The sequence below is a fragment of the Protopterus annectens genome, chromosome 9.part0, assembly GCF_019279795.1.
Source record: "Protopterus annectens isolate FY-2018-M chromosome 9.part0, PAN1.0, whole genome shotgun sequence".
Lineage (NCBI taxonomy): Eukaryota > Metazoa > Chordata > Ceratodontiformes > Protopteridae > Protopterus > Protopterus annectens.
In genome coordinates this window covers 65,724,426-65,751,562 of record NC_056743.1, presented here as the reverse complement: position 1 = coordinate 65,751,562, position 27,137 = coordinate 65,724,426, and the positions used below count along the sequence as shown (strand labels likewise).

General features: G+C 41.5%; 1 protein-coding gene across 1 annotated transcript in view; it reads left to right on the top strand.

Moving 5' to 3' along the window:
* CD82 (CD82 molecule) overlaps positions 1–27,137 on the top strand; it is a 1,552,457-nt gene that overhangs the window by 1,050,624 nt on the left and 474,696 nt on the right. The window lies entirely within an intron of this gene.

Genomic DNA, 27,137 nt, shown 5'->3' with positions numbered 1-27,137 from the left:
TGGCCACCCCATCCTCGATCTGTTCATTCTACACATCTTCCCTCCAGCAGCTGCTACCCATGTCCTCCAAGGACGCCTGGCTAGCCACCCTGGATCTAAAAGAGGCCTACCTCCACATCCCTATCAGGGAATCATGCAGAAAATATCTCCGCTTCAGGGCAGGATCTCAACACTTTCAATTCTCTGCACTTCCCTCTGGGTTATCTACTGCTCCAAGAGTTTTCACAAAATGCCTGGATCCGGCCATTGCCTTTTGCAGACAAAGAAATATTCACATTTACCCCTACTTTAAATGACTGCCTTATTCAGGCAGACAGCCAGGAAAAACTGCTCAAGCACTTGGCCTTTGTAAAGAACCTACTAACCTCCCTAGGGTACACGATCAATGAAAAGAAGTCAAAACAGGTGCCCACCCAAAGGATAATTTTCCTGGGAGCAAGTCTGGACTCAGCATCCCAGATGGGCATACCTTACACCAGAGAAACAAATTTTCCTGTCAGCTGACTTCTCTCAACTGGCCACCAGGCCCCCAACTTTCTGCAAGGAAAGTCCTGGAAGCTCTGGGGTTCATGGCATCTTGCATACTCCTCATTCCATATGCCAGACTGCATATGAGGAAACTTCAGTTGTACCTAAAGAGACTTTGGTGTCAACACTCTCAAGACCTGGAAACTCTTCTACCTAGAATTCCTTACCTCAGAAAGGAATTTCTTTGGTGGGCAACAGCAAGCTCCCACAACAAGGGACTGCCCTTTTCCCCCACACCCCGCCGCCCAGACCCTCACCACAGACGCATCAGACTATGCTTGTGGTGCACAACTGGACAGCAGGTGCGTTCACGGCCAGTGGAGCCCACAGCAAATACCCCTGCACATCAGTCAAAAAGAGATGATGGCTGTGCAGCATGCCTTGATAGCTTTCAAACCCCTTTTCTCTCCAGGGGTTCTCCTGATCAAAACAGACAACACCACTGTGATGTGGTACATTAACACACAGGGAGGGACTCACTCCTACCCTCTATGTAGGCGAGCCATGACCCTTCGGCTCACAGCCTCTTCCATGCAACTACACCTGTTAACCCAATATCTACCAGGCTGTCTCAACTCCTGGCGGACCAATTAAGCAGAAACCTTCGGGACCCACATGAGTGGCAGCTCAACAGAACTACCTTCACCCTAATAACTCAGAAATGGGGAACCCCGAAGGTTGACCTCTGCCTCGCACACCACCCATCAGCTCAGCAAATTCTGCACCAGGGAGCATCAGTACATGGCTTGAAAAGTGGATGCCCTGTCCTTCCCCTGGGTCATCCTCTCGATCTATGCCTTTCCTCCCCTTCCTCTCATCCCCAAAATAAGGGAGGAAAAACCAAGTACCATTCTTATAGCCCCAGACTAGCTCAGACAACACTGGTACCCCTTTCTGCGCAGCCTATCCCCACTGCCTCCATGGCATCTTCCTCAGATTCCAAACCCAGAGGGAAGGGGAATTCATGCATCCCCAATTGCAGACACTCAGTTTGGCAGCTTGGCTTATTCCCTAATCCCGAACCAATCTGCCATCCTCAGTAAACAGGTTCTGGATGTTGTGTGAGGCCAGATGCCCTAGCACCATAAAGTCTTATGGAGATAAATGGAAAAGCTTCTGCACCAGGACCCAGGCTAAGGGGGCCAATATGGCACAGCCCTCCATCCCTCTCATCCTGGATTACTTAGCTGACCTATTACACAGTGGTCTCTCTTTCTCCTCTATAAAAATTAATGCCTCTGCTATTTCTGTTAATTTTCCTACAGAGCAGCCCCCTTTCTCACACCCTTTATAGCACTGACGACCTGACGTCAGTCCTCAAGCAACAGCAACCGATGCAGAAATACTAAGTCTCTGGTATTCGGACTGGCTGAGGACTACCTTGGCAGGGATAACCCAACTGTGATAACTGCAACAGTGAATACACTTGGAACATCTACATTTATGGTAAGTGTACACAACTTTTCTTTCTGAAGGCCAGTTAATCTTGTATTCCATATTTAATGGTGGTAACAAGCAATTTTATTTTAACTGAAGGCCTGTAATTGCAGCATCTCTTGTGGGCATATGTGTAACAGTTGAACTATTGCAGAAGACTTTAAAGTATGAGAACTGATTTGTACCTGTGCAGCTGTGAAAGAAGAAATTCCTTTTAAACTGGCAAGATTGCTTTTCTGGATCATGTTTTTCAAGCCTTGAATCAGAACTTGCTGAACAGCTGCATCTTGGCTCCATCACTGTTTTGCGTGCTTTGTGACTGACAAAAGTGCGAATCACAAAAGATTACAATTCCTGACAACAAAGCACATTTAAAAATAAGAAAACAAGGGTGAAAACTTTTCTGCAGGGGGAAGGTCGATCCCCAGAGTTTGAGGCTGCCCTCCAGTTCTACTTGTGTATTCCACCTTTGATGTTAGAGTTTCTCAGGGAAAGGACAAATCCCTGTGATACTGCAGTCTCGCTATTAAAAATGCGAAACCCCATTGAGTTGCGCTTTAGTGATCGCACAAATAAGTGCTGGTTAAGTATGTCATATACAATGCATGTCTGACCACAGTTCATATCATTGTGGGCTATTATTTAACAGACTAGGTCTTATACTGGAACCACACTTTGTGAGTTAGCTTTATGATTAGATTCACAGGCAAAAGATATGTAAGAATCACTTGTCATGCATCCTGTGGTTGTTTTAGTTATGCAGGATTAACATGGGGATTATTATTGCCTGTAATACAGTCTTGTGTGTGTGTGTGTGTGTGTGTGTGTGTGTGTGTGTGTGTGTGTGTGTGTGTGTATTCAGATGAAGTTAGTGATGTAATTTGTATAGGTATATTTTGCAATCAGTTAACTCATCAAGTGATGGATGTTAATTTGTTGACATTAGATGTATTGAAATGTAAAGTAATCCATCAGGATGGAGGTATGAAGATTGTGTACTCCCTGAGAATATTGTGTTACCTGACATTGTAAAGGAGAGGGAATTAGGCATAATTATTCAGTATGCATGAAGCAGTAAGTAATATATTCAAGGTGTGTTCATCCTCATGAGAGAAGCCCTACAGATATGAGTAAATTACAGTGCAGTCCAGATTGTAGTTATACCTCTCAACCGTCCAGATTTTTGCCTCATATTTTTGGTCTGTCCCTCATAAAATTCTGGTTTACTGGTGAACCACTGGCAAATCATTGATGCTTGAAGTCAGAAAATGACAAACATTTGAGTTTTGGACTATATACTGTTCGGAAAATTGATATTAATGCAAAATGTGTTCTATAAACTTTCTAAGTTTGTAAGAGCAGTGGTTTAGGGCCTTTGTAACCCCAGTATTTAATGCTTGTGCAGATTTCTTGTTGTAAGAAGTTGAGAGGTGTAGTAATTGTGTTACTGCTGTTCGACAGTAGCCAAATGTAATAGCTGTAAAAACTATATTAGGTTTGGAATGCAGTGTTAAAATAATTTTTGTACTGTATGATGCTTGCTAGCTTCATTGTCCCCTCCTGTAAAACAATATTATTGTAGTTGTGTTCCTGTTGTGAACTGTGAGCTGAATTGTTTTTGTTCTCTTTACGGGTATGAGTATGAAAGCTTCATTTTTTGCACTGTTCAAAACAAGTGTAACATTAAGAAAACAATATTGCAGTGCATGTATAATAATAGCAATCCATTTAGACGTTCCTCTCAACTGTTTTGTTTCTGCCGGAAAGTCAATAATTTTGCCTTTAAGTAAAAGGGTGCAACAAAATTACGTGTGGTCCCTTTAAGTAATGGTTTTACAGTAATTTCACCACCACTGCAAGCCTCATATCTTAGTCTCACACCAACATTGCAATTGAATCATTGAAACTGGACTAGGTGTGATGCCATCTGGTGCATGGAGAAGGTAAATTTACTTTGCGGAAAGAATATCTGCTCTGGGGGCCATTCACATTGTGGAGTGTAGTCTACTCTGTGTTAGCAGCAATGAAGTACTGTCTTGACGTCTCACTAACAGCAAAAGAAGAAATCCTAAAAATTAGTAGCAGTGAAATACTCGCTGTCTTGACATCTCACTAACAGCAAAAGAAGAAATCCTTAACTTTCTAGCTTGCAGAGCAGACAAAATAAAATTGAAGGTAGTAAAAGCTTCAGGTGTCCTTTGTCTACTGTGATGATGATCACAGGGTGTAGTCTTTGTTTTAGGAATTTGCAAAGCAGGTGTCTCCACTGGAATATGAACCGATTTGTGAATTTAGTGCAGTACTGCCATTCTCTTTTCAGACATGAACTGAAAGAGTTTTTATTAATAAACACACACAAGAGCAGACACTTGAAAAAACAGCTGAAAGTTTCGTAAGGCATGACCGTAACAGCACTGCAAGTGCATTTTGTATTAGTGAAAGCTGTTTTCACATGTTTTAAGTCTGAGAGTTAGGAATTCAGTCATTACACCTGATGGCACTTTTTCAAGAACTTGAAAGAGAGCCGCCAAATAGGAAGGCAGTCATGTTTTTTGTTTCAAAAAAAACTTCACATGGATTTTAGATTAGTTTTAGGGTGCATGGTTTCCCATTGTCTTTTACGAGGAAACATAATGTAATTGGATCTGTGTAAGGCAACTAATTGGTTTACCCCTGTAAATAGGCCTGTTTGGCAAAAAGTCGGTTTTTATATTGGGTCACAATGCGTGGTAAAATGAGTTGCCACTTTGATTAGAGAAGAGTGGAAGAAAAACTATTTTTGGTGAAGAGTACAGATAAATGATCCAGAGCTACTAACACCTGAAAATATAAATAGAAATATTGGAGAAGACTGAACCATGAAAGGGTGGGGTTCAGAAGCCCCAAGTAACAGGTGGGATGTCGCAACAATGTTGGTAAGATGTAGATGAAGACCTCTGAGACTTCCCGTAACAAATCCTGATTAAAAAAAATGATAAAGATGTTGACTTGAGTGATTTTTTTTAAATTCTCTTCCCTGTCGCCAAGAATCATTCTAAAATACAAAATCTGTAGATATGGCGCTCATTCACAGGTATCCATGACTGTGTAACCAACTCATGCCAGAAGAATTCAAAGCCAAAGTTACTGGTTCTCCTTTAGACAAGAGCCTTTTGTTTTTTTCCACAAGCAGCCAACTTATTTAAATCTGTACAAGAGCAAGGTAAGACAATGAAGGACTGTCGATTCTGCTAACTTCGGTGTCTATAGATCAGAGGAATTACACAGCCAATCCCACTTCATTTGTTGGAAGGGACTCCGGGCCTATTCAAAAGCATAAGATGTCACCCAGGTAGAGATTTCTAGAGAGATCAAAGTCAAAGTAAACTTTATTGTCCTTTAGAACTATACACATGTAGCCCAAGGATCCCACATCTGGTAAGCCTTCCTTCGGGGGGGGGGGGGGATCACTGTGACTATTTAAAAATCTCCACCCTTGCCACTCGGTCCTGACCTGGCCCTCTTCAAAAGGATAACTCGGAAAATTTCAAGCTGGGAAAAGATCACTACAGACCACTGGGTGCTTTCTGTCCTAAGAAAGGTTTATGCCATGTTTTGGAAAGAACTTCTACTGAATGGCATACCCCCCCCATCTGCTACCCTGCATACTCTAAGAATTGCAGGCACAAGACACTGTAGAACCATTGCCCACCAAATTCATAGGAAGGTTTTTTTTTACTCCAGACTTTTCCCTAGTTCCAGGAAAAGAGAGCTGTGGAGACCCATACTTGAATCTCTCTCTCTGACAAACACTTTCTTAAAAGTTCCAACCTTCAAAATGCTTTTCCTGCACATAGTTGCTGCCTTTCATTCTTCCACAGGCATCTCTCTGGATCTAAAGAATGCCTATCTTCATATACCCATTCACCACTCCTGCAGGAGATTCCTCAAGTTCTGTAGTATCTCATCTCACTTTCAGTTTACTGCTTTGCCTTTTGAGCTTTCCACAGCCCCAAGAGTTTTCACAAAGTGTCTAGCACCAGTGATAGCATTCTGTCTAACTCAGGATATTCATAATTTCCCCTGCTTGGATGATCTGCTAATCCAGACAACCTGTCCACAGATCCTGCTGCAGCATCTCTAGTTTCCCAGCCAGTCTTCCCTCTTGCATTTGGGGTTCACTGAAAACAACAAAGAATCCTCCCTCCAGCCTACCGAAGATCTAGTGTTTCAGGGCTGCAGGTTAGATACCAGAAGAATGCAGGTCTGCTTGCCTCAGGAAAAAGTGCAGAACCTTACTTTCACATCCTTTCCTTCCTCAACCAGTGCTTGGCCAGGGAAATTCCAAGAACCCTAGGATTCAGGAGATGTACTCAGTTGCTTTGGAGGAGGCCTGGTGGCCTAGGTAAGTACCCACAGAGTACAGGACAAATGCCAGCCCAAACTCCAAAAGGAACACATCACTCTGAAAGAGATGAGGGCCCTCTTCCAAGCTCATCAGGTTTTTCTGATATGTAGAAATCAGGTGCTCTGTGAGTATTCACAGACAAAAGTGATGGTTATGTGGTGCATAAGCAATGAGTCACCAGATCGTACCAACTGTGTAGACTAGCACAGAGGGCCTGGGACCTTGCCACCCAGGGGAGCGTGTCCCTACTCCCAAGTATATCCCATCACAGAACAATGTGCTGTAAGACTCATTAAGCAGGGCCTTGGAGGATCCTCACAAATGGGACCATAAGAAAGAAGTCTTCCTGGACATCCTCCACTCTTGGAGACACCTCAGATAGATTTGTTTTCTTCAGAGAGCAACAAACCGCTTCTCCTATTTTGCACCAGGAACCCTTGCCCTTCAGCCTGAAAGACAGATGCCAACTTCTTCTAGCGGACAGAAAAGTTTCTCTATGCTGCCCCTCCCCCCCCCCCACTACCTCTTATTCCACGGGTTCAACTAAAGATCTAAAAAATAAAATAAAAAAAAAATTGTTAGTAGCCCCTTCTGACCAAGACCGAATTGGTTCTCTGATATTTATCAGCTAGCCAAGGGGAAAACAGTTCAAACTACCACACATGGTGGATCTCCTCACAGAGCAGAAAGGATCAGTGCTGTATCTTCAGTTGCCATCCTTAAACCCAAGCCTGTGAATAATAGGGTTCTGATTCTTTTCAGGCACCAGTTTTCAGAATGTCATTAGGGTTCTTCAAGAACCAAGGGGGCCCACTTAAAATCCTTCATAACCAAATCAAAGAGCTTCTCTTTCTAGTGTCCTAGAAATAACCCAGTACCCCAACAAATCAGAGGTACCTTCCATCCTAAATTATTTGTGTGAACTCATGATTTTAGGTCTGGCTTACTCCTCCATCAAAGCCCACCTGTCTGCCATCTCTGCCTGTTTGTCCCTCTAACCATCTGTTATGTTAAACAATTATTTAAGGAGGTTCTGCATCTTAGATCACCAAGGAAACCTGTACCTGCTCAATGGGACCTTAACGTCTTGCTGTATGAAGCTCGCTTTACCTTCTTTTGAACAAGCAGCCTCAGCAAATCTCCAATTCTGCACCTGGGAGACTGTTCTGCTTCTGGATTCGAATTCTGCTAGGAGAGTCTCAGAATGGGCATTTGTGTCCCTCCCTCCTTTTCTTCACAAGGACAGGATACCCTGAGGGCTAACCCCTTCCTTCATACCAACATGCTGTCTTTCATTCAGGCTATTAGTATTTTCCTTTCTTCCCCAGCATACAGAATGGGGGGAAGACTCCTGCACTATCTAGACAATCAGAAGCAGCTGAGGTTTTATTTAGACAACACAAATCTATTTGTAAGTCAGATCAACTCTTTGCTTATTCATGGTTGGAAAACTGGGCCAACCAGTATCTAAACAAGCCCATTGCAAGCTGGTGGGACAGATTCATTTCCCAGAGGCTCCCCTCACTCTGGAATAGAATACCAATTCATGTTAGACATAGCCCCTCGCTGACCCTCTTCAAGCGAAATCTGGACGCGTGGATTGGAAATTGCAAATTCACCCCGGGATCTCTTCTGTGTCCTTGCCCGACAGGGGCACAGTAAACTAATCTTAAAGGGCTACCTTCTGTGACCTACTATACAGAGGCACAGTAGGCTAATCTAATAGGGAGGCCAAAGCCAAATACACTCGGGCTAGGCTTATAAATGCCTTAGGGGCAGATAGCCTAGTATCTACCTATGAACTTATGAACCTATGGATCTCTAAGTCCACCTCCTTTTGTTATTCTTTTCATGGCCAATCTTTGCCTTCATGCCCTCAGACTCATTCTACCATGGCAGTGTTATCGTCCATTGCTGTCTACAGAGGGGTTAATGCCGGTGCTATATTGGAAGCAGCTACATGGGCATCTGTACACACCTTCATTAAACACTACAGGATTGATTCTGTTTTCAAAGTCCTTGGCTGGTTTTTGCTAGGTCAGTCCTGTCTGGCCTCTTGGACAGTTCATAGGTTCATAGGTTCATACTAGGCTATCTGCCCTGGGGCAATTATAAGCCTAGCCCGATTCTGTATGGCTTACGCCACCCCTTGATTTGAGTATACTGTGCCCTTTTTAAGGTTTAGTTTACTGTGCCTCTGTCTAATAGTGACACAGGAGTAATCCCTGGGACAAACCTACGATCCCCCATCCACTTATCGAGATTCTTCTTGAAGAGATTCAGTGAGGTGCTCTGCCTCACATGAACTGGAATTCTATTCCAGAGCGAAGGGAGCCTCTGGGTTATGAACCTGTCCCTCCAGCAAGTTCTATTTATTTCTGTGCTGAGGTTCAAGTCCCTCGAGCGTGTGGCTCTAAGGGATTTAGATTTACTGAGGTGGAGCATGTCCATTAATTCTGGATTTGACATAGCTTTGTATGTCAGGCATAGATCGCCTCGAAGTAGGCGGTATGCAACTGAGTAGAGCTGGAGTTATTTTAACCGAGCAGCATATGGCATCTGTTTGAGACCCTTGATCCTCTTGGTGAGATACTTTTGGGGTCTTTCTAATTGCTGCAGGTGTCGGGTAAGGTACATCCCAAAGGGGCATTGTATTCTATGATGGGCCTGATGAGGGATGAATAAAGGGGCACGATTACCTCTCTTGATCTAGATGTGAAACCCTTTGTGATGAGGTGGGCTATGTAGAAGGTCTTTCTAACCACTTTGGCAATGTGGTTTTCAAAGGAGAGATTGCTATCAACTTGGGTCCCCAGGTCCCTAATAACTTTCTCTGTACATAATGGGTTTCCGCCTATGTGGTAATTTGTGGGCACATTGTTTTTGCCAAAGGGTATGACTATACATTTTTTGGCATTTAGCTTTAAACCATGGTGCTGGCACCAGTTATCTGTCTCTGTGAGACCTTTTTGAAGGATGTTTGTGTCAGCTGGAGAGTTGATTATGGTGCCCAGTTTGCAGTCGTCTGCGAACTTGGTGAGCCATAGTCCTCCCATGTTTGCCTGTACCTCGGAAAAGTATATACCGAACAAGAGTGGTCCCAGGACAGAACCCTGTGGGACGCCACTTGTGACTGGTTTCGAGTCTGACATGGCTCCAGCAACTCTCACTCTGTGGGTTCTGTCTTTGAGCCAGTTTGCGACCCATCTTGTGACATAGGGGTTTATATTTAAGCTGGATAGCTTATCTATGATGCCCGAGTGGGGTATTGTGTCAGATGCCTTTGCAAGGTCCAGATAGGCTGTGTGGACTACCTTTCCTTCATCTATGGCTTTGGTGACTGTTTCAAAGAAGTCAACCAGGTTCAAAAGGCAGGATCTGCCCTTGACAAAGCTGAACTGGGTAAGATCTAGTGTCTGTAGGTCCCCAATGTCTTTGTTTATGAGCTCCATGATGATCCTCTCCATAGCCTTGCAGACTAAGCTAGTCAGACTTATGGGGCGATAGTTTCCAGGGTCCGTAGAGTCAATTAGCCAACCCCCCTTTTTATTCCTTTCAGCTCTGGAAGTCACCCATTTGTGTGGAATACTACAACAGTGATTTCATTCAGGACATAGTACAGTTGTACAAGTACTTTACCACAATAGTACATGTCCTGCTGATTACTGGTGCAGTATTCCTTCATTCCCTTATTTTCCCTCTGATTTGATTTACCATGTTTTACTTTCTCTCTTCCTGCCCTGTAGGTTGGGACTGAAGGACCTATGTGGCTTCTTACCACTTTCTGTTTGGCACCTCCTAGATAACCAGTCACTCTCTAAGGTGTTTTCAGGCCACTAGCGTCTAGAGTATATGAGGATTTATACTCTTATGTCCACCTGTGTACCCCTTTTACGGGTTAAGGTCACACATCAGACGTATGACCTAAGAAAGGTTAAACCCTGGCTGGATGTCAGCTGCGATAACCCATTTGTGAAAGAAGGATGTGAAGGAGTACTGCAACACTGTTCAGCAGGACAGCTACTTTTATGGGAAGTTCTTACTCAAATGTACTTTAAAACTAGGAAATAGAATCCACGACCAGTCAGCACAGGAACACAACGTACTTTAATTTAAGCGCTTTTCGGCACACAATAGATAGCCTTCATCAGAATACAAAATACAAATACATTTCGCTCATTTTATACAAAAAAGGCACCATAATTAATCAATAAATTAATTAAGTAATTATTCATACTGGGAACACCATTTTTAAAGGCAAAGGGTATATTACTGAAAAAGATGCACTATGAAAATAAACAAGTAGATCTCTATGAAAATATATATAACTTCCAACCATTTTATCCTGAATCCACTTCTAAACACCTAGTAAGTACAAGTATGTATTCATTTATACAATGTAACCAAAAACAACCAAATACCTCAAGATGTAATAATTAAATTACAAGTCATAAAAATATATAAAATTCATGACTAAGCTAGATTAAAAAAGAGAAATGGAAGTAAATAATGAGTTAGTCAACAAAAATTATCAAATTTAAAATATGTATGATGATGAAAACTAAATGTGTTTTCTCAAATATTCAGGACACTTCATAGGGACAAACTAGTTCACTGGTCATAAACTTTATTTATTATGTTTATCAATTAATTTTTATTTATGTAATATAAATATAAATTAATCAATTATAATATTGAAATTAATTATCTCACCAAGCTTCTTAACTTTAATAAGACACCTATAGATAAAGCTTCATTGAGACCTGGATAATTACTAGCATTTAATTTAATTTGCCATTTTAATTCTAACTCTAACAATCTAAGAGAATAAGGACCCCCTCTAGGATTAATGTTTAATCTATCGATGATCAAGAACTTAAAAACATGGTCAGGGAAACACATAATGTGTTTAGCCAATGCATTGTCCGCCTTCTTGTGGGTGACTGCATAGATATGTTCATAAATCCTATCTCTGAGTCTACACTCAGTTTTACCCACATAGAAGGCGGCACATAAAGAACATTTGGCCAAATAAACTATACCTTTTGAATTGCAATTAAATTTGTCACTTAATTTGTATGATACATTATCCAATATAAATGTGTTACTAATGAGAACATGTTTGCACATACTACTTGATTCACATTTAAACATCCCAGTTGTTTTTCTCGACAAGTCAGATCGAAATCTCAGAGTCCTTCAAGTTTAAACCACGCCTGAATGTGACCGTGGGTTTGTAACCTATTTTGTTTATTAAAGATGTATTATTTTTGAACAAATTCCAATTTTTGTTCAAAATGTTGATACATTCAGGACTCAATTTAGTGTAGGTTGGGGTGAATGAAACAACTCTATTTCTGTCAATCTTAGAGATGTTAGATGGAATTTCAAGGTTTATATCGATGTTTAACCTACAATCAGACAAATGACCAATTTCGACGTCATTTAAACAATCTAAGTTGTGGTTCAATTGAACTTGATTAATACCTTCACCACCCAAGTTGTCAGAGAGGCTGTAAGGGCCTAAACTTTGTATAGCCAATAAAGGCCTAAAGTGATTATTTTACCTCTTAAATTTGACCTCGGCTATAATTTCGTCATGTTTTTTCAAATGTACTTTAGTAGGGGGTGTGTGTGTGTGTGTGTGTGTGTGTGTGTGTGTGTGTGTGTGTGTGTGTGTGTATATGTGTGTGTGTGTGTGTGTGTATATATAGTTTTTATTTATTGATTAATACCTTCACCACCCAAGTTGTCAGAGAGGCTGTAAGTGATTATTTTACCTCTTAAATTTGACCTGGCTATAATTTGTGTGTTTTCAAATGTACTTTAGTAGGGGGTGTGTGTGTGTGTGTGTGTGTGTGTATATATGTGTGTGTGTGTGTGTATATATAGTTTTTATTTATTTACTTGCTTATTGGGGTAGGTCACTGATGCCACTGTACCAATTTTCAGGTCCAGTCGGATAGTACAGATACAGCAGATAAAAAGTAGTACATTTGAAGTAGATATAACACTAGGCAAACAGTAAACAGTACAGTATAAATACAGTGAAAAAAATCAAAGACTATCTGTTAAATTTACGGGTATTTTTCCTTTGATATCTTCATTGGAACTCTCTGAGCTTTATTCTGACATAGTCTTTATATTAAGAAATGGGCACATAAAATATGTTTGACGGGGGAAATGCTTATAGCACTTAAGCTCTGGGGCATTGTGATGTATGCATAACCTGTGATGGAACACTTTAAAGACTTCAGAGATAAAAAGGTATTAAAGAAAGGCAGAGTAGTTGTTAGCCAACAAAGTCTCCAAATTATGAGAGCGTATGGAGTTGGTAACCGTGAACAGATACAAACGGGTATGATAATGGTAATGATCAGTGATGACTTGGATCACTTCTAAAATCGTCTGGCCTTCAAAGCTGATAGAAGTATATGTTTTGTACTTGATGTAATACTTTCAGTGATATTTAACACTTCTGTGCTGAATTTATTTATTTGGTTGAATTTGTCACTTTTTCGGCTTGTGCTTGTCGGGGAGGCTCCATCTGTCTGTTGCTGTGCTGCTCTTGGGTTGATTTGGCAATGTTCTGATGTTTCATGACCTTCTCTGGTGTTATGATGGCTGTTCTGGGTGAGTCTGCCAAGGTGTTTCTGGATTTTGCGGGGTTTTGTGTGTGAACATTTCTCAGGGTTGGTGAACTTGTTTCCAAGGATTCCTGATATTGCACGTATATTCTTACTTCTGTTGTAAAGCATTTGTTACTGCAGTTGAGCTCAAAGGCAGTTTGTTTTACATTGGAAAGGTTATTTTTGTACTCTGGTAGTAGCAGAGAGCTAAATTCAGCCCATTCAAGCTGGAAACTACTGTTTTTTTATCCGATTAGCCTGAGTAACTTTATAAAAGTCTTTCATCTTGCTCGTATAAAAACCTTACATTTTTGTAAGTGTGTGCTCATTATTCAGAGCTTCCTTATGTGTGGACACTTGTGACTACAAGACTTGGATTGCTTCTAAAATCATCTGGTCTACAAAGCTGATATAAGTATATTTTTTGTACTTGCTCTGTTTCAGTATTATTTAACACTTCTGTGCTGAATTTATTTGTTTTGTTGAATTTATCTGTTTTTCAGTCTGTACTTTTTAAAGAAACTCCACCTGTTTGTTTCTGTATTGCTCTTAGGTTGTTTTAACAATAGTCTTGATATTTTCTAACCTGATACTTCAGAAGTTGTTCTGATTTAGTCTGCCAAAATATTTCTAAGTTTTGCAAAGTTTTTGTGTATTGTGAACATTTCCCAGGCTTAGTAAACTTGTTTCCACTGATTCCTGATATTGCAGGAATTCTTACTTTTGTTGTAAAGCATTTGTTATTGCACTTGAGTTCAAAGCCAGTTTGCTTTACATTGGAAGGGTTCTTTTGCACTCTGGTGTGAGCAGAGAACGAAATTCAACCCATCCAAGGTGGGAACTACTGGTTCATAGTTTATTGTGTTTTTATCTGATTGGCCTGAGGGTTTAACTTTATAAAAGTCTTTAATCCTATTTGTATAGAGGCTATGTAGAAATGTGGGTCCCCGTGCTTGCATATAAGCAAACCTCTCCAGTTTTACTCATTCACAGCAATGGAGTTCATGAAGTTTTACACTAACTTGGCGGATCCTAAGCTTTTTGGCAGAATCAGATTATGTCCTCACATTTCAAACAAATGTTCATATCTCTGGAACTATAGTGGTTATGAAAGAAATATAAATGGAAGACTCCTCAGCCCAGACTATTTTTATAGTGGTAGTATTCTTTAGGTTCTCTGTCTTAAACTGTTTTTTATAAGTCACAGTAAACACAGTAGCTATTAAATTTGTAATATTTTGTAAACAACTTACAATATTTCAGCAACCACTCAAGTTACAAGCATACAGTCAGCAGCATTTTATTCATCTAGCTGGGTAACATCCTTGTGAGGCTAAGGAGTTCTGTCTGCGTTAATTGGTTGTTGAGATGTTTAAAAAATGTGAAAATGTTATTTATATAAATTAATATCATAAAAACAGTTAATATCCATTTACCTGTACTAGACAGGTCAAATATTAATGCAGTTGAGTTTGCCAATGTGTAAGCTTTAAGAAGAAATTTTTAAAAACCTTGTACATAGTATGGTTTTGGAATTATTGATTCAAATACGGACAAGCAATATTTGATGCCTAGAGGCTTTTGTAGGAGTTAATTGCAGATGCACCTGGAGGCATTACTCATATGTGTAATGTTAAAATCCTGTATAGGAAACGCTCTCCACAGTCTCCCTCTGTTCACAGGTGCTCGAAGAGCTGCCAGTTTGTGCAGATGGTAGTACCACTGCAGATCATCTAATAGTATAATAGTAAATGCTCTCACTTTAAAGGGACTCTCCCGTATTCCTTCCCTCTAGAAATTGTGTTTCCTTGTCTTAGGACCTGCTGAATCTAGACTGCTTGGTATCACTCTGCTCTCAAACCAGCCACCTTACATTAACAGGGCCTAACTGCACCCTTGTGACAGACGTGTATAGCTCAGGACCAGTCTGAGTTGGGGATTGCTGGAGAAAGGCTCAGTTTGGGGCTTTCCCATTGGTAGTTCTGTTAAAACTGCTTAAATTTGCCTGTATATAAGACTTGCATTTGTGTGGGTTTGTCTTAGTTTACTGGAGCTGCTTAGTGTTTGGCAACTTAAGGTCTGGTGTACATCTGTACTGAAATGCAAGGCACACACTGAAAAATTAAAAATAAGTATATTTTAAGCCAGCACTGCACTTTGTCAGTTGTATTTAATTGAATTGCTGCTTCATTTTTTGTTGTTTGTGATCAAGTCCAGTTAGCTCACTTCCTTCCCAAATACCACATTCAGAAAAATCCTGCCACAATGGACGGGCGGTTTACCATCATTTCTCCTTTCAGCTTGATTGATATGGACATCTTGAGGCAGTGTAGCAATTGCTTCTTGTGTACTGACAACCATTTACTCCTAAAGCAAACTAACACCCTATGTGAGAGATGCAACTACACTGTGGAATTGGAGTCGCATCTCTCACGTAAAAACAAGCTAGATATCAGACAGGTTGTCAGCACATATGCTTCACTTCTTATGCAGTCCTCCCCTGTCACACAAAATAAGGTCACAATACTTAACCCACATACATGGAGGTACTGACTAAAAGCCTATCAAGAGAACAGAGACCTCTCAAACACTCACTACACACTCATCACTAACCATAAATAAACCACTGTACATATCAGCACACACATCCCTGTATCAACAAATAAGCCCCTAAGGCAAAGTACATCAAATGTCTTGGTCATAGGCGACTCCGTAGTGAGATGTATAGATGTTCTCCTCACCAGACTGGAGAAGGTCACAGTCAGCTGCCTATCAGGTGCCAGGATCCAACAAATCACACATGCACTCAAGTCACTCAACAGCACTCGTTATGACTTCGTCATAGTCCATGTTTGATTGAATGACTTGAGATGTACCTCTCTGGACTATATGAAGAGAGGCATGATGGAACTCTGACTGTGTCCCAGACAGGTTTGTCTCTAGCCCTAAGTATCCTACCCTCACCCAAGATGATGCCACAATTTAAACAAAAAATAATTGGTTCAGCTTCTGCTGTCAGTTTAGGGGGATCCATTATCTGTCAGCCTGGAAGAATATGGTAGACTGACTTCATTGCTCTGCTAGAGATGTGCATCTGTCCCCCCTAGGCTTTCAGATACTGGCAATGGCCCTTGCCTTCCCCATAGTGCCTTTTTTCAGCAATGTCAAAACAACAAATTTTCCAATCTAACAAAAATCTAACTGAGACGAACACATGGTGGTGCTGCTTAATGCTAGGAGTTAAAACACGAAACTACACTCCCTGGAAGCATTCCTTACCTTGGAGGATGCTGACGTCTGTGCATTTACGGAGATATGGTTCAAGGCCACTGAGAGCACCCCGGCCATGCAAGGCTGCTGCATGTTTAGACCATAAAATGAGAGTGAAAGATCCAAAGTGGAGGTGTCTCCATCTTCTTTAAAGCCAAATACACTTCAAGACTGGTCAAACAGCATGACTCGTTCGAACTACTACATGTCTATTTGGCTGTTTGGAAAGTACCATACCAATTAATTGCCAGTCATAGATCCCCCACCATGAACCAGGATAAGCACACCGCTTACCTCGATTTGCTGAAATCCCTTGCCATACAGCTCAACACCTTTGTCATGGGAGATTTCAACTGTCCTTCCTTAGAATGGGGGACATACATTAGCAAAAACACGCTTTGCCCAGAGGTTGCTGGACTTTAACACAAATGCTCTGGAACAGATAGTTTGCACCCCCACTAGGGGCTCTAATGTTCTGGACTTGGTACTTACCATCATGGGGCAGTCACTCTACTTCCCCATGTGTGATCCCTTCCCTGGTTAGGTCAGACCACAAATCCGTCTTGTTTGAAGTTATGAAAAACTTCACCAAAGCTAACTAAGACATAAGTGATGGTATAAAAAGCTTCGTACTAACAACAGTCGCAGACACCAATGATCAATATGCAGATGTGTATGCAAATGCCCTGTACAAACACTTGAGACTGCATAAACTCGGCTGTACCTGACCTTATCAAAACCAGGTTTTCCTGTAAAAACAAGCCACCATGGTAGACTTCAAGTATAAACAAATTCTATAACGAGGAAGAAACTGTTGTCCAGAAGCAAGCGGGATATTATTTTACAGAGGAAGAATTCTCTCCTAAGCCTAAACAGGAAAGTCAGAAATTTTGTAAAGTCTTCTAATGCAAATTACAAAACTAAGATCGCATCCCTAGCCAAGGATAATCATAAAGCATTCTTTAACTATGTCCGAAGTCTAAAAGGGAATGCCCAGCTATGTGCTTAATCTGGTTGTAGATGGGATCATTTATACTACACCGGAAGATATCACCAACCTGCTAGCTGACAGATTCAGTGCAAACTTCACCCCCTATTCCCACCTACCATATCCCAAAGCATAACTGACACAAGGCTTCTGCCTAGTATCTCTAGGGAATAGGTCATCTCTGCACTCGCCATGGCCAAAAACATGGCCTCAGTGGGACCAGGTTGTTTACTAAGCAATTTAAAAAGACCTAGTCGACCCACTTGGTGTTCTATTTATTCATAGCTTGAGAACTGGCTATGTTCCTGCAGAATGGAGAACAGCAACAGTAGTCCCCCTACACAAAGTGGAGCTATCAACTGACCCTGGGAACTACAGACTCCTAAATCTAACCAGCCTCATCTGCAAGCCCATGGAAAGAATTATCATGGACCTTATCAACAAGGACATAGGTGACCTCCAAATGCTATATTCAACCCAGTTTGGCTTTCAGGGTAGATTATGCTTATTATACCTGGTAGACTTCTTTGACAACACCAAAGCCATGGATGAAGGTAAGACCGTGCACACAGCCTATCTCGACCTTGCCAAGGCTTTTGACACAATTCCCCACCCTGGCATCATTGAGAAACTCTCTCAGATAGAGATTAACCCTTATGTTACTAGATGGGTAGCCAGTTGCTTCACTGACCGAACACAACACTGTCAAAATTGTTGACTCTCCTCCACCAGTAGACCCCTCACCAGTGGAGTACCACAGGGGTCTGTGCTGAGCCTCTTACTGTTTGGCATAATTTTCTCAGAAGTCCATGCCAAAGTAGACAGCCTTTGGCTCACAAAGTTTACTGATGATTGCAAACTGGGAGCAGTCATAGAGTCCCCCAGTCATGTCAACATATTACAAGAAGGCCTAGCACAAACAAACGACTGCCAAAGCCATGGTCTAAAACTAAATGCAAAAAAAATGCATCATTATTACCTTTGGCAAAACGAAATTCCCTACAAATTACAATATTGACATCACCCCCTTAAGTTCCAATCCAGTGGTGTGAGGCTTGGGAACACAGGTCGACAGCAATCTGACCACCAAGTTTCCACAGTGGTAAGAAAAGTCTTCTTTGTAGCTCACCTCATAAGCAAGGGCATAGTATCCAGTGTAAGGGATGTTACAACTCCACTGTACTCTACCCTCATCAGACCATTAATTGAGCATATGCACCTTTTTGCATGTACCTCATCAGACACCTGCAACAGCTTGAGAGATGTCAGAGGTTTCTCACTAAGAAAATACAGGGACTCCAAGCCATGACCTTTGTGGACAGGCTAAAAGACTGGAGGTGAATTCAACAATTTTGAGTGTGTGTTTTGTCAGTGACCCAACTGGCTACCCACTTTACTCTGTATCATATAGGCTGTTGAAAAATGACTTGTGCCTGGCCTATAGGGAAATCTCCAACCCTGCCCTAATAGAAATGCTGCAAATCAGCAAGTCACATGACACAAGGGTCACTTGCTCTAGGTATCTCAACCTAGCTTGTGACATTAACAGATCATGCTGGAGAGAGAGAGATGTCTACCAGAGACTGCCAGTTCTCTGAAATAGACTTCCTATTCATGTAAAACAGAGTTTCTCACTGACCCTATTCAAACGCAACCTAGATAATTGGATGGCAGATCACAAATCCCCCCCAGGGTGGTACCCATGTCCGTTATGGACAGGATTTGCTGGTGTTGATCTCAAACCCACTCTGTTCATAAATTCATTCTGTGAACTAACCAAAAAAGAACAAATGGGGATACTTGGATTAACATGGCTAGGCCTGTAAAGCTTCTAGGGCCACTAGCCTAGTAACCTCCTATGAACTTCCTATAAAAAAGAAGGCGAAGAATGTTTTATTTCTACAGTATAATTTTAGTCTGCTGGAAAGGCAAGAGAAAATACAGTCATGTAAGCTGAAGTTACTATATCAGTAGATGTTCGAATGATCACTGCTGCAGTAGCCTTTGCTATGTAGGTTATATTTTGCCAAGGATATAACAGCTGGACAGCTTTCCTGCCAGCAGAGCGATGGAGGGTGAGGCCTGAAAGGACAGTGCTAAGAATAACAAAAAAGTCTGCACCTTGGTGTGACGTCTCCACTCTGGGCCAGTAATCAAGGACCCTGAATCCTCAGATTCAGATCCAATATAGAATACAGTATACTCCTGAAACTTCAGTTCCACTTTGCTGGAAAAGCTCAGACAGACTCTGCCACAGCTTGTTGTGAGGGAAAAGTTAGTTTACTTTTTGATTTCTGGTACTTTATTGGCTTTTTCTGTTTTATGTACTGCGATTTGTTTTCTTTACAGTGTGTTTTTCTTGTATTCTGCTTTTAATTGCATATTAAAACTTGAAAAGAGACCGCAGCTGTCTCTCTTGTGAGTCGGACAGAAATTAGAACAGATCAATTAGAGTCTCACAGAAGTTAGAACAGGTCAGTTAAGGTCGATCATCTGTGAAATAAGGGGGTGGAGCTGGGAACTAAACCTTCTATTTAAGGGGTAAAATAAAACATTTCTGTATTACTTTGCCTTTTTTTTATTTTATATACTGTGATTTGTGTTTTTATTCTATTCTGCTTTTAATTGCATATTAAAATTTGAAAGGAGACCACAGCTGTGTTTCTTGTGAGTCAGACAAAATTTTTCCCATGTCACCGTGTTACCTTTGTCCTCTTAAACATCACTGTCTTTCCAGTTGAGTGCCCCTATTGTTAATTTGACCATATATCTCCTTCCCTGGCTGGTGTGAGTAAGCACAAAATTATCATTTTGTGAAATCACTCCCTTTCAACTATTTAAATTTATTGACCATACCACTGTATTCCTTAGTACCAGAATACAGAAGTGCCCACCCACTTTCAATCTGTCTTGCTGTTTTTAAAATAGTGGCTCTCCACTTAGACAACTAAAACTAAGTTTCCCAGTTTCATATCCAATTGTTTAGTGCACACTACAGTGTTTAGGATAAACCAGTTTTTTCATCTTACCTTTAAACATCTATTGCAAGACCACCAGTTATTGGAGATCTCACATTCTGCCTCTCAGTAGTCATCTTGGAATTAGTCCTTCTGTTTTCTCCTGGTGAGAGAAAAAGTACAGGGACATTATTTCCTGGAGACTGCTGATCACGAGAAAGCCTAATAACTGCTTTATAGGTGACAGCTTGGAATCTGTGCTTATATTCTGGTCCTGGTGAGAGAAGGAACAGTGCATTGATTCTTGACCGTCTCTGGTTGGAGAGTGAGTGTCTGTGCTTAACGTACCTGATTGGTCTGATTGCTATTCAAGGCATCTACCAGGAAAAGGCAACAAGCCTACAAGACCCTAGCATCATCTGGGACAGGAGTATGGATCACTAAACAGGCTGTGGCATGCTTGTTATCTGGGAATGGTGCTAACATTTTGCTTCTGGTGAGAGAAGAAGCAAAGGAGCATTGTATTCCAACAGAGTGAAGCTGTGGTGAGACCAGCATTAGTAGTAGCCAGGCAGTAGCCATTCATGTGACTCCCCTCTTTTCATCATTCTTGACAAGCAAATTCTTTGTTTTCAATAAGTACGGCTTGATTTTTTCTAACTTAAGGATATCCACCTAAATACTTCATCCTTAAATTTTCAGGGTCTACATATTAGTTTCCCCTCAAGTGTTTGGCAGTGCACTGTATGCACGCGGACACCTCGAGTGACATTTTTCCTATAAAAGCATGATGGAAATTTCTCCAATACCTAGTTGCACACAGGACAACTAGTTTGCAATGACAAGCACTGTCCTCATAGTTGCAAACTGGATACTCCTGACAGTGATTGATATTCACTCCAACTGTCTAATCCATAAAAAAGGGACTGTTGCCATGAATATGAACTTTCCTACTGTTTCCATTACCAGCTTGGTGGATATGAGCATCCTGAGGCAATGTAGAAATTGCCTCATGTTTACTGACAACCAGTTGTTTCTCAGACAAACTGATATGGTATGTGAGAGATGTATTTACACAATTTCACTGGAGGCAAAGCTCACGCATAAAAGTACTCCTGATGTCAATAAGGTTGTCAGTAGTACACACACTGTGCACCCATGATGCACAATTCAGAGCAGACATATCAACCCACATATGCTGAGGCACTTAATTGTAACCTTCCTAAACCACAAAGACCTCCTAGACAAAGTACACATAACAAGTACCTCTGCAGCACCAAATGCACTCTTACAAAACAACACCCACATTAACACACACAGCTACATCTCCTGGATCCTCTACCTCTAAGCCCAGAAGGCAAGCCACTACACAATTCAACATTCTAGTCATTGGAGACTCCATCGTGAGGCACACTGATGTCCCTCTCACCAGGCTGAGTAAGGAGAAAGTCACGGTCAGTTGCTTATCAGGGGTAGGATCCACCACATTATGTAGGCACTTAGGTCATTGAGCCACAATTACCAATATGATGCAGTAATAGTCCATGTAGGAGTAAATGACCTGAGACGTACCTCCCTAGACTATATGAAGAGAGACATCATGAGTTTCTCGGAATGTGTCTCAGGCTGGTATGACCCTAGCATTGAGCAGCATTTTACCTTCTCCAAGGATGATGCCACAATATGAACAAAAGATGGTTGGCTTTAATAATTGGCTTAGTTTCTGGTGTCATTCTAAGGGGGTGGAATATTTGTCAGCATGGAAGGAGATGGTAAACTCACCATGCTGCTTTGCCAAGGATGGTCTGCATCTCTCCTCTGTAAATTTCCAAATATTAGCCAAAACATTGTCTTCCTCCATAGTGCCTTTTTTAGACAGTGCCAAACTGAAAGTACTTCTGACATAGCAAATCAAGACCAAGAGAATCTAAAGGTATTACTGCTCGATGGTAGGAGTCTAAACAAAAAAACTCCACTCCCTAAAAGCTCTTTTTACCCTTGAGAATCCTGACATCTGTGTGGTCACTGAGACATGGGTTAAAGTCATGGAGAGCACACCAACAGTGCTAGGTTATAATGCTTTCCACACATTTAGGCCAGGTACTTCACAGGAACTAAAAGTGGAGGTGTCTCTATTTATATCCAAGATAAATATACTTCAAAACTGGCCAAATGGGACAATGCACGTCTGCTGCTCCATGTTCAGATCACCATAGGCAAAATCTAGTGCCACTTCCTTGTAAGCGATAGGTCCCCACTGTATGACCTAGGAAACCCATACCATGTATTTAAACTCATTAAAAACAGTAGCCATCCAAACCAATGCCATACTCATGGGTGACTTTAATTATCCCACTATTAACTGGGAATCCTATACTACACAAAACGTACATGCACAGAGATTCCTGGATTTTCTTAAAAACTCTCTGGACCAGATATACCAACGAGGGTGCAACCATACTGGATCTGGTCCTCACTAATTTGGTAGAATGCTGCACACTCCGTACTGTCATGCCTTCCCTGATAAGGTCAGACCACAAAATGGTTTCCTTTGAAGTAAAAATAAAACCTGAACCCCCAGCTAAACCTGGAATATTCAGGAACTAAGGCTAACCTCCTGCTATTAAGTGAGAACCTGACAACGTTTCAAGCCCCCATAAACCCTGAGAACACTGCTGCTTATGCAGAACTGTTCAGAGAAACTCTGTACAAGCATGTTAATAGCTGCACAGAGGCAAGTGTACCCACCAGGAAAAACTACAGAACTAACTCAAAAAACAAGCTACCCTGGTGGAATCACAAAATCAGTAGGCTGTAAAACAGGAGGAAGAAAACCATGGCAAAAATTAGGAGGTGCAGCACCCAGCAGGATAAAAGCACTCTCATCAAACTAAACAAACAACTCAGAGGACAAATATTCTACCAAAGTCAAATTTGAGGTAGGTTTGGCCTCCCAGGCCAAGGGCAACCACAAAGCATTCTTTAGCTATGTCCGCAACCTCAAAGGCAATACACAATTGTGTGCAGAGCTTATTGTAAATGAAGCCACCTATACTGAGCCAGAAGACATAGCAAGCCTCCTGGCTGAAAAAGTCGGCTCCACCTTTACCCCTCTCTCCCCCTCAACCTATCCTCAGGAAATATTATCAAATTTTACTAGGGAACTGGTCCTTTAATGCTCTGTCTAAGACCAAGAACACTGCATCAGTGGGCCCAGACAGTATCCCAGGGTGCCTTCTAAATATCATGAAACATGACCTATCAGGGCCTCTGGAATTACTGTTTAACTGTAGCCTCCAAACGGGTTTCGTGCCTCGTGAATGGAGAACGCCAACAGTCATCTCCCTGCACAAAGGTGGGCCAACTACAGACCCTTAAGTCTCACTAGTCTTATAATGTAAAGCCATGGAAAGAATTATCATGGAGATGATCAATAGAGATGTATTAAACCTCCAGACACTGGACCCAACCCACTTTGATTTTGTCAAGGGCAGATCTTGCCTAGTCAACCTGGTGGACTTCTTTGAGAAGGTCACCAAGCAACACTGCCTACCTTGACCTGGCCAAGGCATTTGACACAATATCCCACTCGGGCAATGTTGACAAGCTCAAGAGGTTGGGTACAAACCCATATGTCACCCAGTGGATAGCCAACTGGCTCACAGACAGGACCCAGGAAGTTAGAATTGAGGAGTACACCTCTACAAAGAGGCCAGTCACAAGTGGTGTCCCTTAGGGATCAGTCCCTGGATCGCTCCTTTTTGGCATTTACTTCTCAGAAGTCGAGGCCAATGTCATTGGTCTCTGGCAGATTACATTTGCAGTTGATTGCCATTTAGGAGCTCTCATTGAATCTCACACTGACACAAGTGTTCTCCAGGAGAGGTTGACACAAACAACTGGTGTCAGAGCCATGGACTCAAACTAAATGCCAAAAAATGCATAATAGTATCCTTTGGGAAGTCATCCATCCCTGGTTACTATCATATTGACAACACACCCCTTAGAGTTGACCCAGTAGTCAGGGACTTAAGGGCACACACAAATAGTAATCTAGCCTTTGACCATCATGTGTCTACAGTGGTGAGGAAACCATTCTGTATTGCACAAGTTTTAAACAAAGGTATGGAATCTAAGTCCAAGGAAGCCATTGTTCCACTGTATTTGGTATTCATCAGACCTATCATTGCAGTGCTCCCTTTGGTATGTACCAAACCAGGCATATCCAACAATTGGAATGTCCACAGAGGAATACAGCGCCTAAGTAAAGTGTCCTATGTAGACCGCCTCAAAGCTGTATCACAGTCTTCTGTCTCCTACAGGCTTTTGAGGGGAGAACTATGCCTGGCATACAGGGCATTGTCAGACCCCACTCTGATGGACCTCCTCTATATCCACAAAACAAGCAGCACATGAATTAACAATTCTGTAGACTTGCACCTTGCCTGTGATATACATAGTTTCTGCCAGAGAGATAGGTATGTATCCCAGAGACTATCATGTCTATGGAACAGGCTCCCCATCCATGTGATTTTCAAGTGCAACTTAGACAATGGGATGTGAAACTGGAAATTCATCCCTGGTTTGGCACCTGTCTCTCTAATGGACAACGGGTAACCTGTAAATTGTTCATCTCCCAAACCCCTGCTTACAGTTATCAAGGGTATCAGAACTTGTCAGAGATTTGGGATGCATGGCTAGGCTTAAAAACACCCTTGTGGTCGTTAGTCTAGTAAACCGCTATGAACGTATGAACCTATAATATTAAGACATTATTTCTGTACATAATAACATCCCACACATCTGGTCATCTGACTTCTGGTTCCATGCAACCCCACTGCCAGAAACTGTCAGGGTTCAGCACCTGTGTGTTACCATACACACAGATAGAGCATTGCTCAGATGTGGTGCAGCTGCTGGAAGTCATAAAACCATTCCACTCTTCCTACAAGAGTTACAACCTATTCTCTAGTACAGACATTGCATCTCTGGCTCCCTGCAAAACTGTGGAATACATGTTTATGGCTCAACCCATAAAGTAATTTAATTTCAATAATATTTTTCAAAGTCAGATGGATTAACATCTTCCCTTCCAGTATATGCTGTTAAAACATATACATTTAATTCAGTTACAATAATACATGTACATTTCTTTTCTTTCCAGCAGGGTGCACTGTTAATGCATTTTAACACAAGCAAACCTCACAAATACATTTTTCAGCACAAGCACCTGTACAAATCCACCTGTACAAATCAGTTTGCTATACAAATGACATACAATTATTTACAAAATTCCAGCTAACTGTGCTGGCATATGTTACACATCCACTGCCCCACTTCTCGTGGCATGGCTGGCAGTACCCCCTATCGTCACACCTGGCATAAAAATACCAAAAAAAGAGGGGGGTGGAGGGAGGGAGCGGCTACTGCAGCTGCGATCATTTGAGCATCTACTAGTATGGTAAGACCATCTTAACACAGCCGTACTAAGTTCTTCATATTGGTGACTTCTGCAGTAGCGTTAGCTATATGGATAGACTACCATAGCTAATGAGGAAGGTCCAAGAGCCCATAGAGAGTGGTTCTAGCAAAACTTGATCTAGACATAGAAAAGGAATCAAGCTTATAGTGCTTTGTAAAAGTGTGTACAGAGGACCAAGTAGCAGCTCCTAGAATATTTCTGGAACCCTTTCCAGAAAGCCATAGATGAAGCCAAGGCTCTGACAGGCTTAGGTTTGTCATGATGAGTGTAACAAAAGGTAATAGCCTTAGACAGACGTTTGGAAATAGTCTGTTTTGACACAGTGTCTCTTCTTTTTACCTTCACAAGCAGTTTGCAATTGATCCGAAGATCTGAGAGGTTTAGTTCTGTCCAGGTAGTACGTGAGTTGTCTGTGCACATCCTGTATATTTCTCACATTTTTAGGTTCAGGAAAGAACTCTGTGAGATGAGTAGTTTAGATTAAAGTAAACTCATATACCACTTCAAGCATAAAAAGGATTGGTTTCCCTATGAAAAATGAAGTTGGGTTGACTCCCCATAAGAGCCTGCAACTCATATACCCTTCCTGCAGAGGTTAGAGCAATCAGTGATTGCCCATGTTATGAACTTAGTCAGCTAGATAGCTAGCTCAAATGGAGTAAGTGTTAGCTTCTCTAACACAAAATTAAGTTCTTAAGGAGGAGCCACCAGTTTACTTGGAGGCCTGTTATGCCATACCCCTTTCAAAAACATTTTGAAATCAGACTGCCTTGAAAAAGGAGGATTCCATGGGTAGATGTGCTGAAATGGGTGATAAATGAACATTAATAGTGGAAGAAAGAAGGCCATAGGATAGTAACTCTCACAAATATTGTAAAATCATTGAACAACTAGCCCTGAATGGGTGCTGGTTATGTTGTTGGCACCAACTAGAAAACCTTTTTCTTTTGCTAATATGTGATTTTCTAGTTGCAGGCTTTTCTTCCTCCATTAATATTTGCTGTGCATCCTCAAAAAAACAAACAAAAAAAAAAACAGGTCCCTAAAAGTAGTTACGACACTATCATCCAGGCAGTCAGCTGAGGATTGATGTTGGGGTATGTAAGACACCTCTATTCTTTTGTGAGTAGATGCTTTCTCTGAGGAAGCTTGTGGTAATTGCCCCTTGCCATTTCCAAAAGATGGGGTAACTACAGTTGTCTGGACCAGAAAGGGGTCTAGTTACCACAATGATCTTGGGGGATTCTTTCTGAATCTTCAGAAGTACACTGGATATTAGTGGAATGGGTTAAAAGGCATACATCAACATTGCTGGCCAAAGAAAAGGCATGTGCCTCCAGGCATTGTTGGATGGAGTCTTGGAACAGAATTTTTCCAGTTAATTGTTCAGAGAGGAGGCAAAGAGGTCTGCTTGATGACCTCCTGGAGCTCTTGGGGATGGGTTCAACAGTTCCTTCCA